Raw genomic sequence first — 11,977 nt, 5'->3', positions numbered from 1 at the left:
CCAAAAGATGTCTGTAATAGACACCTATGATCTTCCCAAATCTAGTGAAACAAGGTTTCCTAAATGAAGATGATGTCCTTTGGAAATCATACTTCTTTCACCTCCTCCAATTATTCTCCCCAACCCACAAGTTCTTGAAAAGTTTAAGGTCACTCAAGCCCTATTGGCAAGGCAATGTCTAGGTGTGAACACATCTTGGAGATGTAGTCACATATTGACAAGCCGGGAGAGTTGGGTGTCAAAGTCTTGAGAAAGTTGGTGGTTCAATCACTTTCTAAGTCACATAGTGAGTTCCTTTGGGACACCTATGAAACAGACTATGACAAGACCCTTAATGATCTTATCTATTTGCTAAGATTAACTTCCTAAAACTTTATGGACATTGACAATGATGACATTGGATATCCAGTAAAGCATTCTCTTCCCAATGGAAAGGGATCGGCCATAGTCAACTCGGTTGACCAAATGGTAAAGAGAAAAGCTAAGTCTGTGATAGTCTCGTGTACCATTATCAAAGGGTCCATACGTTTATATTGCCAAGGGAAGGGGCATTGGTTGCGAAGCTGCCAAATTTACCTAAGGATGTTAAAGTCAATAAGTTTGACTCTACTTCAGGTAAAGTCCACTATCTAACTCTGTTAAGTTTCTATTCTGAGATTCTTGATACATGATGTGACTGGGTCACATGGTGATGTTTTAAGAATCAAAGAAAAGTGAAGAAACCTAAAGAAAGAATATGATGAATCTGATCGCATAGATGGATTTCTATCGCATAGTTTGAAAAATCGGATTCTTCAGCTACTTCTTAGGAGTTATGAGATATTGCTTAGGAATAGATAACAACAAGTTTTCATATGGATTGTAAGGATAAGTTTTTCCGCAAAGTTTTAAAATAAAAGAAAATTTTTTTTTGATTTTATTTATTTTAAAATATCCTTACAATGGCATTTAAGGAAAAATTGTTGCTTATATGATTCCATTAAGAGCAAGAGTGGAAATATGAAATTGATTCTTTCATTTGTGGTAATGTCTAGATTTACCAAATAAGGAAAGATTCTCATCACCCAAGTTTCAATTGGACCGGAACTTGGAATCATGCAAGTTGTATAGCATGATGAATGAGAACTTTCAAGTATTGGAAAATTAAGACTAATTACTCGGTCACATGGATGTGTGAGTCAAGTAAAGGACTAAGGGATCGAGTACACATTCTTGTGCACTGATTAAGTCCACCACAAAAGATTGATAAGACTATTTGTCATAGTTTACTAAAGCTCAGTAAATATGATTATACTTACAAGCTTAAGTGTAACTCTGAGACATTGGAAAAGGTCCCAATGTATGGCAGAGCGAATAAGAAGAATCAACTTAGGCAGAAGGATAAAAGTTTCTCAAATCTGAAAAGATGGGAGAGTACTTTAGTATCAGTTTTGTGATCATCTTAATGATTAAGAAACCATAGCACAATTAGTTCTCTAAGGAAGTCTTAGTGCATTCTTATGACTAAGAAGAGGGATCTTGAATTGTTGAAGTGGTTAAATCAAGAAGATGAGTCATACTTCGTTCCAATACAAGTCTTAGAGTCATACTCCAAGATTGTAACTTGAGTGACATGTCTTAAAGAAGGTTTAAAACACTTGTCAAATGTAAGAGTAAAAGTTTTCTACTCTAGTACATTTGAAATTGGTAAGTTGTGATGTTTTGGATAAAACAAAGATCAACTTAGGCCAATTGTGTGAAGTGTTTGTCTTGATTAGAATCCACACTATCTCTTGGATATTTGACAAGGGAGTCTTATAGGTCAAGAGGACAGTGGGAGTCTTAAAGGTCTTGAAAGTCTCAAGAACTAATCAAGAATAAACCTGAAGTTCTTCACTAGCACACGACTTGAGGTTTATAACCTATCGTGTTGACATATTCTGTGCCCATTCCAGTTAAAGTTGGCTTTGCATATGAGTTCTTAGAGTTCTCAATTTGTTGCACAACTTCTTGGAAGTAATGGCAGGCCCTTGAGCTGCCAGGTGGCAAGAAATTAAGATTGAGTTCAGTCCATATGAGTTTGTATTTGTCATTATCCTTGTCTTGTGTCTATGGTTTTGACAATTCACATGGATAAGAACACATACACCATTAAATCTAAGTGTCATAAGGTTTCTCTCCGATTCATGAAAATGATGGTGAGGAAACACTTTCACTAAGTAGATTTTAGCTAGATAGCAATTGTGATATTTGCATTCTCAAAGTCGTTAGTGGAGCGTGTGTGGTTTACTGGCACACTAACCTAGACTTGTGAGAAGTGGCAAAAAGGTCTAACCATTATGATTACGGCATACCTCTTCATAATTGTTTAGACACACAAGTGTGCTATCTAAGGGAAGGTGTATGATTTTGATAAAGTTTTATCAAAACAATCTAGCATCAGAAATCTGAACTTTGGTAAGAAAGTCAATGAAGTATTGATTTCTAGAAGTCCAGGTGATTTCTGAGAACATGTCAAAGCTAGTGGGAGCATAAGTGTTATGCTAATAATCATCATGTTAGTGGGAGCATGATAATTATGATAAATATTGCAAGTTAGCAATGTTAATTATAGAAAACAAAAGGTTTCAATTGGGAAAAGTTGTTTTGCTATAATTAAGGGAGAGGAAATTATACTTCATCTCAAATCTATAAGCTTAGATCGTGAGGTTTTAATCATTTAGTCAAGGATATATATGAATTTCATGTTGGAATGGCTCAACATAAGGAAATTCTGTATATGGGTCCATTATTTGCGTTCTAAAATTCGATTATGATTACGGCATCCCTTTTCATAATCTGAATTATGAGAACTTGGCAAATAGAATTGGAAATGTTATAGCAAAAGACTAGTTTAGTCTTTATGTGAGACATCATGAATCGTGTCCCATATGCTTCGGATATAGGATCGATTACATGTGTTATAATCATTCGTTCTAAAATTTTCCAAATGTCTGGGGCATTAAGAAGGGAAAAGGTTTAGAACTGGATATGACTAAAAGGATTAAACAATTGTCGAGGACAATCTAAGGTTTACCAAAGATTGTTTACTCAAGGACAATTGGAAGTATAGTGATAATTCTGGAAGGACCATATTGACATAATTTGTAAGGAGGCAACTCTTGTTCAGAAGTGATAGTCAAAATGGAATCTGGAAATGTTTCAAAGTTAGAAATTATTCAATTTGTGTAAGATTAAGGAAACTTAATGCAAGAAGGATGTTTCCAAGGAGATGATCTCCTTTGGAATGCTCTGTAATGTTTGTTGTCAAGTCTTTATGACTTTGTGCATAATCATTACAAGAGGATCAATGCATATAAGTTTAGAATCTAACAGATTTCAGTAAATGGCATGAATTTGGAATTCTTGCATTTGCAGTAAGGATTTGGGAGTGTGAAAAGAGAATCATTGAAGTTATGTTCAATTGATCTAGTTCACAAAGTAAAGATCATAGACAAACATAGTATGCATACTTGGTGTATGGCATGACTAGTGTTTAGAAAACATAGTGTGCATGCTTGGAGCATGAGACAACTATTGTTTTAAATTCAAGAATAAAGTTGATAGTTGAAACAGTATACAATGAATAATGTGTAATCATATGGTGATAAATAAAAGGTGTTTTATTTATGTTCAAAGGGTTGATACCATATTGGATTCAATTATTATTGTGTTTCATTTTGCATGTTTTGACTTCCCGAATAAACTAGGTTATTCTTCCGGAATGACTAAGTTATTCAAACCATCCACAGTCGGTCATATGTTGGAAGTAGATATGAATTAAGACTGTCATGAGTTGGCTTGTAGAGGTCTAAGGTGTTGGACAAAGGGCTACAACACTCATGAGTGCTCATAAGTTCTGAGTATTGGATTCAACCCGCGCTCATTGGAATCACTTCATGGATTTTATCACGAGTGATCATGAGACGATAATATCTTATATTCTTCAAACCTAGAGATATGAGTTGTTACTATGAGTTGATAGTACATTGATTGCACGAAAACGCATACGGTAACTCGGTGTTATAAAACGTGCCTTTGTGTATGATTCAACGAGTAGTAGAACAAGCCATATGAGTCGAAGTTTATCTGTTCCTTTTACCTTCGGGATAAAAGCGATATCTGTGGGCCCCTCGATGATTTGATGATGACAAATGGAAGTGCTCGGCCGGGCCAGGACTGATTTGATTTGTTCAATTAGTCAGTCGTCATAAATCGGAAATCGGGAAACAACAAATGGACAGAGAGAATGATTATAATCCATGTCTCAGTCCATATGATATCTAGAATGGAGGAATATATGATCCCTTATCTCATGGACAAGTTCGTTAACAAGATCATAGTTCGACAGCAGCTTTAAGAGCTACGATTGCCAGTTAGGTTTGAAGTCATACGCAATAATAGTTTTAGACTTATCCAAGTGGGAGACTGTTGGATTAATGTCTAAGTCCATAACTATATTTGGTATGTACTTGACCCGACCCGGCATGGTCCATTTGGGTTGCACTTCACCGACACAATTTATATGGATAATCTTTTGAGAATAGTATGTTTATGATTAATATTAATATATTATAAGTTCTAATATATTAATATGGAATCATATTATTTAATTAGTATTGATCAAGAATGAATTTATAATTAATTAAGTGATCAAAAGGAACTAATTAAATATGGACTCTTATATATATGGAATGGGCCAAGTTCATTTAGGTTGGGCTAAGCTTTCATGGATAGTCCATGGAGTATTTAACCCATGGATCCTAGGAAATGAAAGGTCATGGGTATTAGGGTTTAACCCTAATCCTCCATACTATATAAATATGTCTTTGGTTGGTGAAATAGGCACTAGTGTGGATACACTAAAGAAGGGCTAGCCAATTTCACTAGAGAGAACCAAGTAATCGTATTCTCTAAAGTATTCCAAGGTGTCTTGGTGATTTGTGATTCCACTTAAGGCTTCCACACTATTGGGGCTAAGCTCTTAAAGCTTGAAGACATCAAGCTACATCAAGAGGTATGTATTCTATCTTGTTACATTCATAGTTTTTGTATGCTAGATTAGGATAATACCTTGGATGTTCTTATTTGCATGTATAATAGAGAAAACATAGATCCAAGGTATTTAGGGTTGCATGTACACTTAGGAAGTGTTAGAATGCTCAAAACCCAACAGGAAGGACCAAGAAATCGTCCAAGGCTTATCATTAGGGAGATTGGATTGCTTAGGGCTTAAGTTATCCAATTAGGGTTTAAGGGTGAAACCCTAGGAGGCTCACTAGTATAAATAGACCCTTAGGGCTAAGGAAATCGGTACACTCTTGCCTTTGAAGAAACCCTGGCCGGTTTCTTGCCCTCCTCTCTTTTTCTCTCTCTCTCTAATCATCCTCTTGCTATGTTGGAGTTTGTAAGTCATTAGAGGAGTGACAATTGTGACTCTAAGCTCCAAGGACAAGAAGATTCAAGCAAGTAACTCAAGGTAATCTTCTAGATCTGTTTTTCATATATAATTTGAATGTTCTTCATTAGATCTATCAATCAAAGTCTTGGATATATTGCATATTCAATTAGAGAAACCTAGATCCAAGCATTAGGGTTTGCATGTGCACATAGGAATGTTCTTATGGCTCAAACCCATCAGTTGTATCAGAGACTAGATTGGTTTCTATTGAATGGATGCATTGGTTGCTTGATTGTTGATTGAAAAATTCGTTTTTTGTCCATCTGCCTGATGAACTTGGCGAGTACCATAGTGGACTCGCGGAGTAGGCCTCAACTCGGCGAGTCCATGGTGGTACTCGGCGAGCTCGAGCGTCAGATGGAGCTATTTTCGGGTTTTCTTGCTGTTTATCTTTTGGAAACTTGCCTTTATCTTTATGGGTCAATATAAATCCGATTTTAACATATATTAGAGTATATCCTTGACCTAATAAAAGATATTTATCAATTAATTGAATAATAATTTCCATATATGATATTAATTGATTATTTTAATTGAATTGGTAAATTGTTTTGCAAGAAACATTTAAATAAATCAAATACGGATAATTATGAGATTAAATGGTTAATTTGAATTATTTGTTATTTGATCCCTTATGTTTTGAAAAGTTTAAAACTTGTCCTCAAGTTTTGAAATTTATGTTTTCTGATTAAAAGTTTAATTTAGACAATTTAAATTTCAAACCCTAGAATTTTAAAAGGTTAAAATTCAACCCTATACTTATATGATATTACAAGACTAATATATATATATATATATATATATATATATATATATATATATATATATATATATATATATATATATGTATGTATGTATAATTAAAATTCTAGTCTTACCGTTAGTAGGCCTACTCACGAAGCCGGTCTATAAGGTGGGTATAAGGTTGCGGCCTATAAAATGGCACTTAATGGGTGTACACACACACCCACCGCTTGCTTGATCAGTGGAGGGTCGTTAGCCGAACGGGTAGGATAGGGCAACTCTCTCTCCTCATTAATAAGTATAATGAACACATAAAGTAACTAAACTATTTTCTAAAATTCCCGATCCTAGTTACTTTAGGAAAAGTGAATTGATGCAATCCCATGAAATTACACTTTGCACCCTTGCCTAGAAGTTAGTGGAGCATGTGTGGTTTACCGGCACACTAATTGGTTCTAAGCATAGGTGGCAAAGGGTGATTCATTGTTTATCATAGTTCAGTGGAGCGTGTGTGGTTTACCAACACATCGAATAGGTGATTGTTACAATGAAGGCACCGTGTAGATTTGCATGGTTATTCACACCCACTTTGTGATCCTCGGTATCCCAGTCACAAACGAGAGGGGCATATCGAGATTTAAACATGCCATTGAAAAGTTCAATGAATCTCATCGAAACCTAGGAATTCTCAATACATTTAGAAATTAAAGTTATGTTTTGTGATGGAGAATTAGTGAATCGTCATTCACTTACCCTCACATTCTTTGCATGTTAGATTACGGCATCCCTTTTCTAATATGTAAATATTGTTGTTGGATCCTAGCCCTAATTATTCTTATTGGGTGATAATTAGGGATTCAAATTTTAATCAATCATTGTCCTTTCTATTTGTAGATGTCGAACGCGAACAACGCTGCTGCTAGTTCATTCACATTGATGAGCCTTTTCCAAAAGGTGACTTTCGATGGAACGAACTTTAGCGAAAGGATAAGATACATTCGCACGATTGCTCGTTATGAGGACAAGGAGTATGTCCTTGACGAGAAGCTCGAGAAGATCAATCCAGAAATCGCTACTCCGGCTGAAATGACTGCTTTTGAGACTCATGAACGTGATGCAACGAAGGTTCATTGCATCATCACAATGAACGCTGAATTCCAAAAGTCCTATGAGGACATGTATCCGTACGAAATGCATCAAGACTTATTGGAGAGATACCATCAAAACGCGAGGCAGGAACGTTACGAGATCTTCACTAACATAATCTCCGCTAAAATGGTACATGGAGAATCTCTAACCGTACACTTGCAAAAGATGCAAAGGTATGTCGATCGTCTTCACAAGTTGAATGTCGACTTTGGGGAAGATTTGGCTATCGACATGGTGCTTCATTCTTTGCCTCCATGTTACAACCAATTTAGGATGACCTACCACATGAACAAGGAAGAGGTCACCCTAAGTAAGCTCCAAGGTCTCCTAAGGGTTGCTGGAAGCAACCTCAAGGACAATTATGTTGCACCAACTCCCAATCCACCCGCTGCTCCTGTTTTGGCAATTGGGCAAGGAAGGGGCAAGAAGAGGAATGCTCCGTCTAAGAGCCACCGCAAGGGAAAGTCCCGAGATGGTTCCTCTTCTGGTGGGACCAAAGCTGATCCTGCTAAGCCCAACCCTAACCCAAAGGAGGCAGAGTGCCACCATTGCCATAAAATAGGGCATTGGAAGAGAAGCTGCCTAGAATACCTGCAAGCCATCAGGGAAGGAAAGATCAAGCCGTCTTTCGCAGGTATCTAAATAATTAAATCTAATGATTCATCTCATGCTATTTATTGGGTCCTCGATACAGGGTGTGGTTACCACATTTGTTCTGAATTGCAGGGGCTAAGAAGAAATAGGGATGTGGAGCGTGGAAGAATAAATCTAATCATGGGGAACAGAAGATCGTCGCCTGTGACCAAGATTGGAGTGTATTCTCTAGTGCTTAGTAATGGATTATGTTTAGATTTGAATAATTGTTGCTACTCGCCAGAAATGGCAAGAAACATCATTTCGTTTCATGGTTTGTTTAGACAAGGATTTAGATTTTCTTTTAATAATGAGAATGGTTCAATTTATGCTTATCTAAATGGTGTCTTATATATTGAAGCAATGCCATATAATGGAATTTATGAAACTATTATGATTGTAGATAACCTAGGAAATGATGTTTTATGCATCGATTCTTCCAATAGTATGGATAGAGCATCCTTATGGCATTGTCGTCTTTGACATGTAAACAAGAAGTGCATAGCCCAACTCCAAAAGGATGGAGTGTTGGAGTCATTCGACCTTAGGGAAGATGACACATGCGAATCTTGTTTACTTGGGAAGATGAGCAAGTCACCCTTCACTAGCACATGTGAAAGGGGTGAGGGTTTATTGGACCTCATACATACCGATGTGTGTGGACCCTTTAGATCAACCACAAAGGATGGGAACCGCTTCTATGTGACTTTCACCGATGATTATAGTAGATATGGGTATATTTACTTAATCAAGCACAAGTCAGAAACGTTTGAAAAGTTCAAAGAATTCAAAAATGAAGTGGAGAACCAATTGGGCAGGAAAATCAAGATCCTTCGATCCGATCGAGGAGGAGAGTACCTAAGTCTTGAATTCCACGACTATCTCAAAGAATGTGGAATAGTTTCGCAATTGACGCCACCTAGGACACCGCAGTTAAATGGTGTGGCAAAAAGGCGTAATCGAACCTTGTTAGACATGGTTCGTTCTATGATGAGTCGTGCTTCACTACCTATCTCATTCTGGGGGTATGCCTTAGAGACTGCCGCCCATATCCTTAACCGAGTCCCTACCAAAAAGGTTGCCAAAACACCTCATGAGATGTGGACATGGAAAGCTCCCTCGTTAGCACATATCAAGGTTTGGGGTTGCGAGGCCTTCGTAAGACGAGATACTCACGACAAGCTCGAACCGCTTAGTGAGCGATGTATTTTCATCGGCTACCCGCAGAATTCCTTTGGATATCTCTTCTATAGACCGAGTGACAATGTTTTCTTCGTTGCAAGGAGAGGGGTTTTCCGAGAGCGAGAACTCATAAGCCAAGGAGAAAGTGGGAGGCAGATCGAGCTTGAAGAGATTCAAGAGTCGATTGATGAAGGAACCTCTACCGCTGGCGCTCAACCTGAGGAGGAAACTCTGGTTGAACCGATTGACGAGCCCTTACCTCTTATACATTCCGAAAGAGTTAGAGTTCAACGCCAGTTTTATGGATTTCATATTACTACTGAAGGGGACATGTATATTAGTGATGGTACACTAATAAATCTAGATGAACCTAATAGCTATAAGGAAGCCATGGCAGGCCCGGAGTCTGCGAAATGGAAAGAGGCGATGGACAACGAGATTCAATCCATGTATGATAACCAAGTTTGGAATTTGGTTGAAAAAGTGCCCGGACGTAAGACTGTTGGGTGCAAATGGATCTTTAAGAAGAAGACCGATGTGGATGGAAATGTACACACATATAAGGCGTGATTGGTTGCGAAGGGCTTTACTCAAACTCTCGGAGTTGACTATGATGAGACCTTCTCACCGGTTGCGAAAATAAAGTCTATTAGGGTGATGCTAGCCATTGCAGCATTTCATGATTATGAGATATGGCAGATGGATGTCAAGACCACTTTCGTTAATGGAAAGTTGTCTGAGGATGTTTACATGGCTCAGCCAGAGGGGTTTGTTGATACGAAGCATCTGAATAGAGTGTGTAAGCCTGAGAAGTCCATTTATGGACTTAAGCAAGCGTCTCGCAGATGGAATCTTTGCTTCGATGAGAAAGTCAAAGAGTTTGGATTTGTACGAAGCGGAGATTAATCATGTGTATATGTCAAATCCAGTGGGAGTATAGTTAGCTTCCTCGTTTTGTATGTCGATGACATACTACTCATAGGAAACGACGTCCCGACACTGCAGGAGGTTAAGTCCTGGCTCGGGAAGTGCTTCGCTATGAAGGACCTCGGAGAGGCTTCCTATATTTTGGGAATAAGGATAGTGAGAGAACGAAGTAAAAGACTAATAGGACTTAGTCAGAACACTTACTTGGAAAAGGTACTAAAACGTTTTAGTATGGAAAATTCGAAGAAGGGAGAATTACCGATACAAAGTAATGCCAAGTTGAGTAAGACTCAAAGTCCGAGTACTGAAGCCGAGATAGCAGAAATGAGCCGAGTACCATACACTTCCACAATTGGCTCAATCATGTATGCTATGACTTGTACTCGCCCTGATGTAGCCTTTGCTTTGAGCATGGTCAGTAGATATCAAGGGAACCATGGTAGAGCCCACTGGATTGCGGTCAAGAATATACTTAAGTACCTTCGGAGGACGAAGGAATGGTTTTTAGTCCTCGGGGGGAGCGATGACTTAAAGGTGCGAGGGTATAGTGACGCAGCTTCCAGACCGACAGGGACAACTACCGTTCGTAGTTGGACTGGGTCTTTACCCTTAATGGAGGAGCAGTACCTTGGAAAAGTTCCAAGCAGGAAACCGTAGCTGATTCAACGTGCGAATCAGAGTACATTGCAGCGAGCGAAGTGTCAAAGGAGGCAATATGGTTGAAGAACTTCATTGATGATCTTGGAGTTGTGCCTGCCATAAAGGAGCCTATGGAAATTTTCTGTGATAATGAAGGAGCGGTTGCGTTGACCAAGGAACCAAGGGATCATGGTAGATCTCGTCACATCGACAGAAAATATCATTTCATTAGACATCGAGTAGAAGAAGGACACCTCGTGGTTAGGAGGATATCATCAGAAGATAACCCAACAGATCCGCTTACGAAGGGACTGAGTAGGGTTAAGCATTTGCAGCATGCTAGGAGTATTGGACTGAGAGATGATATTAGATTATATTAGATAGTTTTTGAAACATGTAATAGATAAGTGTAATTGAAATTTGATGATTAAATAAAGGAGTATTATTTATGAGTAAAGTTATTGTCTTATGTTAATTGTTTAACTATTGTTTCACTTTGCATGTTTTGACTTCCAGAATAATTGAGTTTATTAAGAATAATCGAATTATTCAAACAGTCCACAATCGTTCATATGTTGGAAGTAGGTATGAATGAAGATTGTCATTAATTGGTGTGTAGATTGTCTGAATGGTATTAGACATAGAAAAAGTTTGCTACAACGTTCATGAGTGCTTATGAACTAGTTTTGAGCATTGGAACAAACCCACGCTTGTTGGAATCACCTTATGGAATATGATAAAAAGGGGTGATCGCAAGACGATAATATCATATGGTCTTAAAACCTAGATATATGGTTTGTTATTTGTTGATTAGTTGTACATTGATAATGCGAAAGCGCATCAGTAAATTGATGTTATAAAATGCATTGTTGTGTATAGTTGATTAATAAATAAGTAAATGCATATAATTCGAAGTTTATCTGTTACTCTTATCCTAAGAAGGTAAAAGCGATATCTCGGCCGCTCGATGATTTGATTTGACTTAGGTGCCGGGCCCGGTCAGAACTAAATTGATGTGTTCGATTAAGTTCTATGTTGAATAAATCTGAGATCGAGAAACCAAATGCTGGACAAAGATGATTCCATAGAATTGTCCGCATGATATCAAAACAGAGGACTGTACGATCCCTTATCTAAAGGACAGGACTGATAAGATCAGAGTTTGACAACGTCTTTGAGAGCTACGATTTCTAATAAAATTATGCTTGTATATATAGTTACTAG

This window comes from Lactuca serriola, chromosome 4 (assembly GCF_051521515.1).
Source record: "Lactuca serriola cultivar US96UC23 chromosome 4, Lser_US96UC23_V15, whole genome shotgun sequence".
Lineage (NCBI taxonomy): Eukaryota > Viridiplantae > Streptophyta > Magnoliopsida > Asterales > Asteraceae > Lactuca > Lactuca serriola.
Note: the sequence above shows the minus strand (reverse complement) of the source record.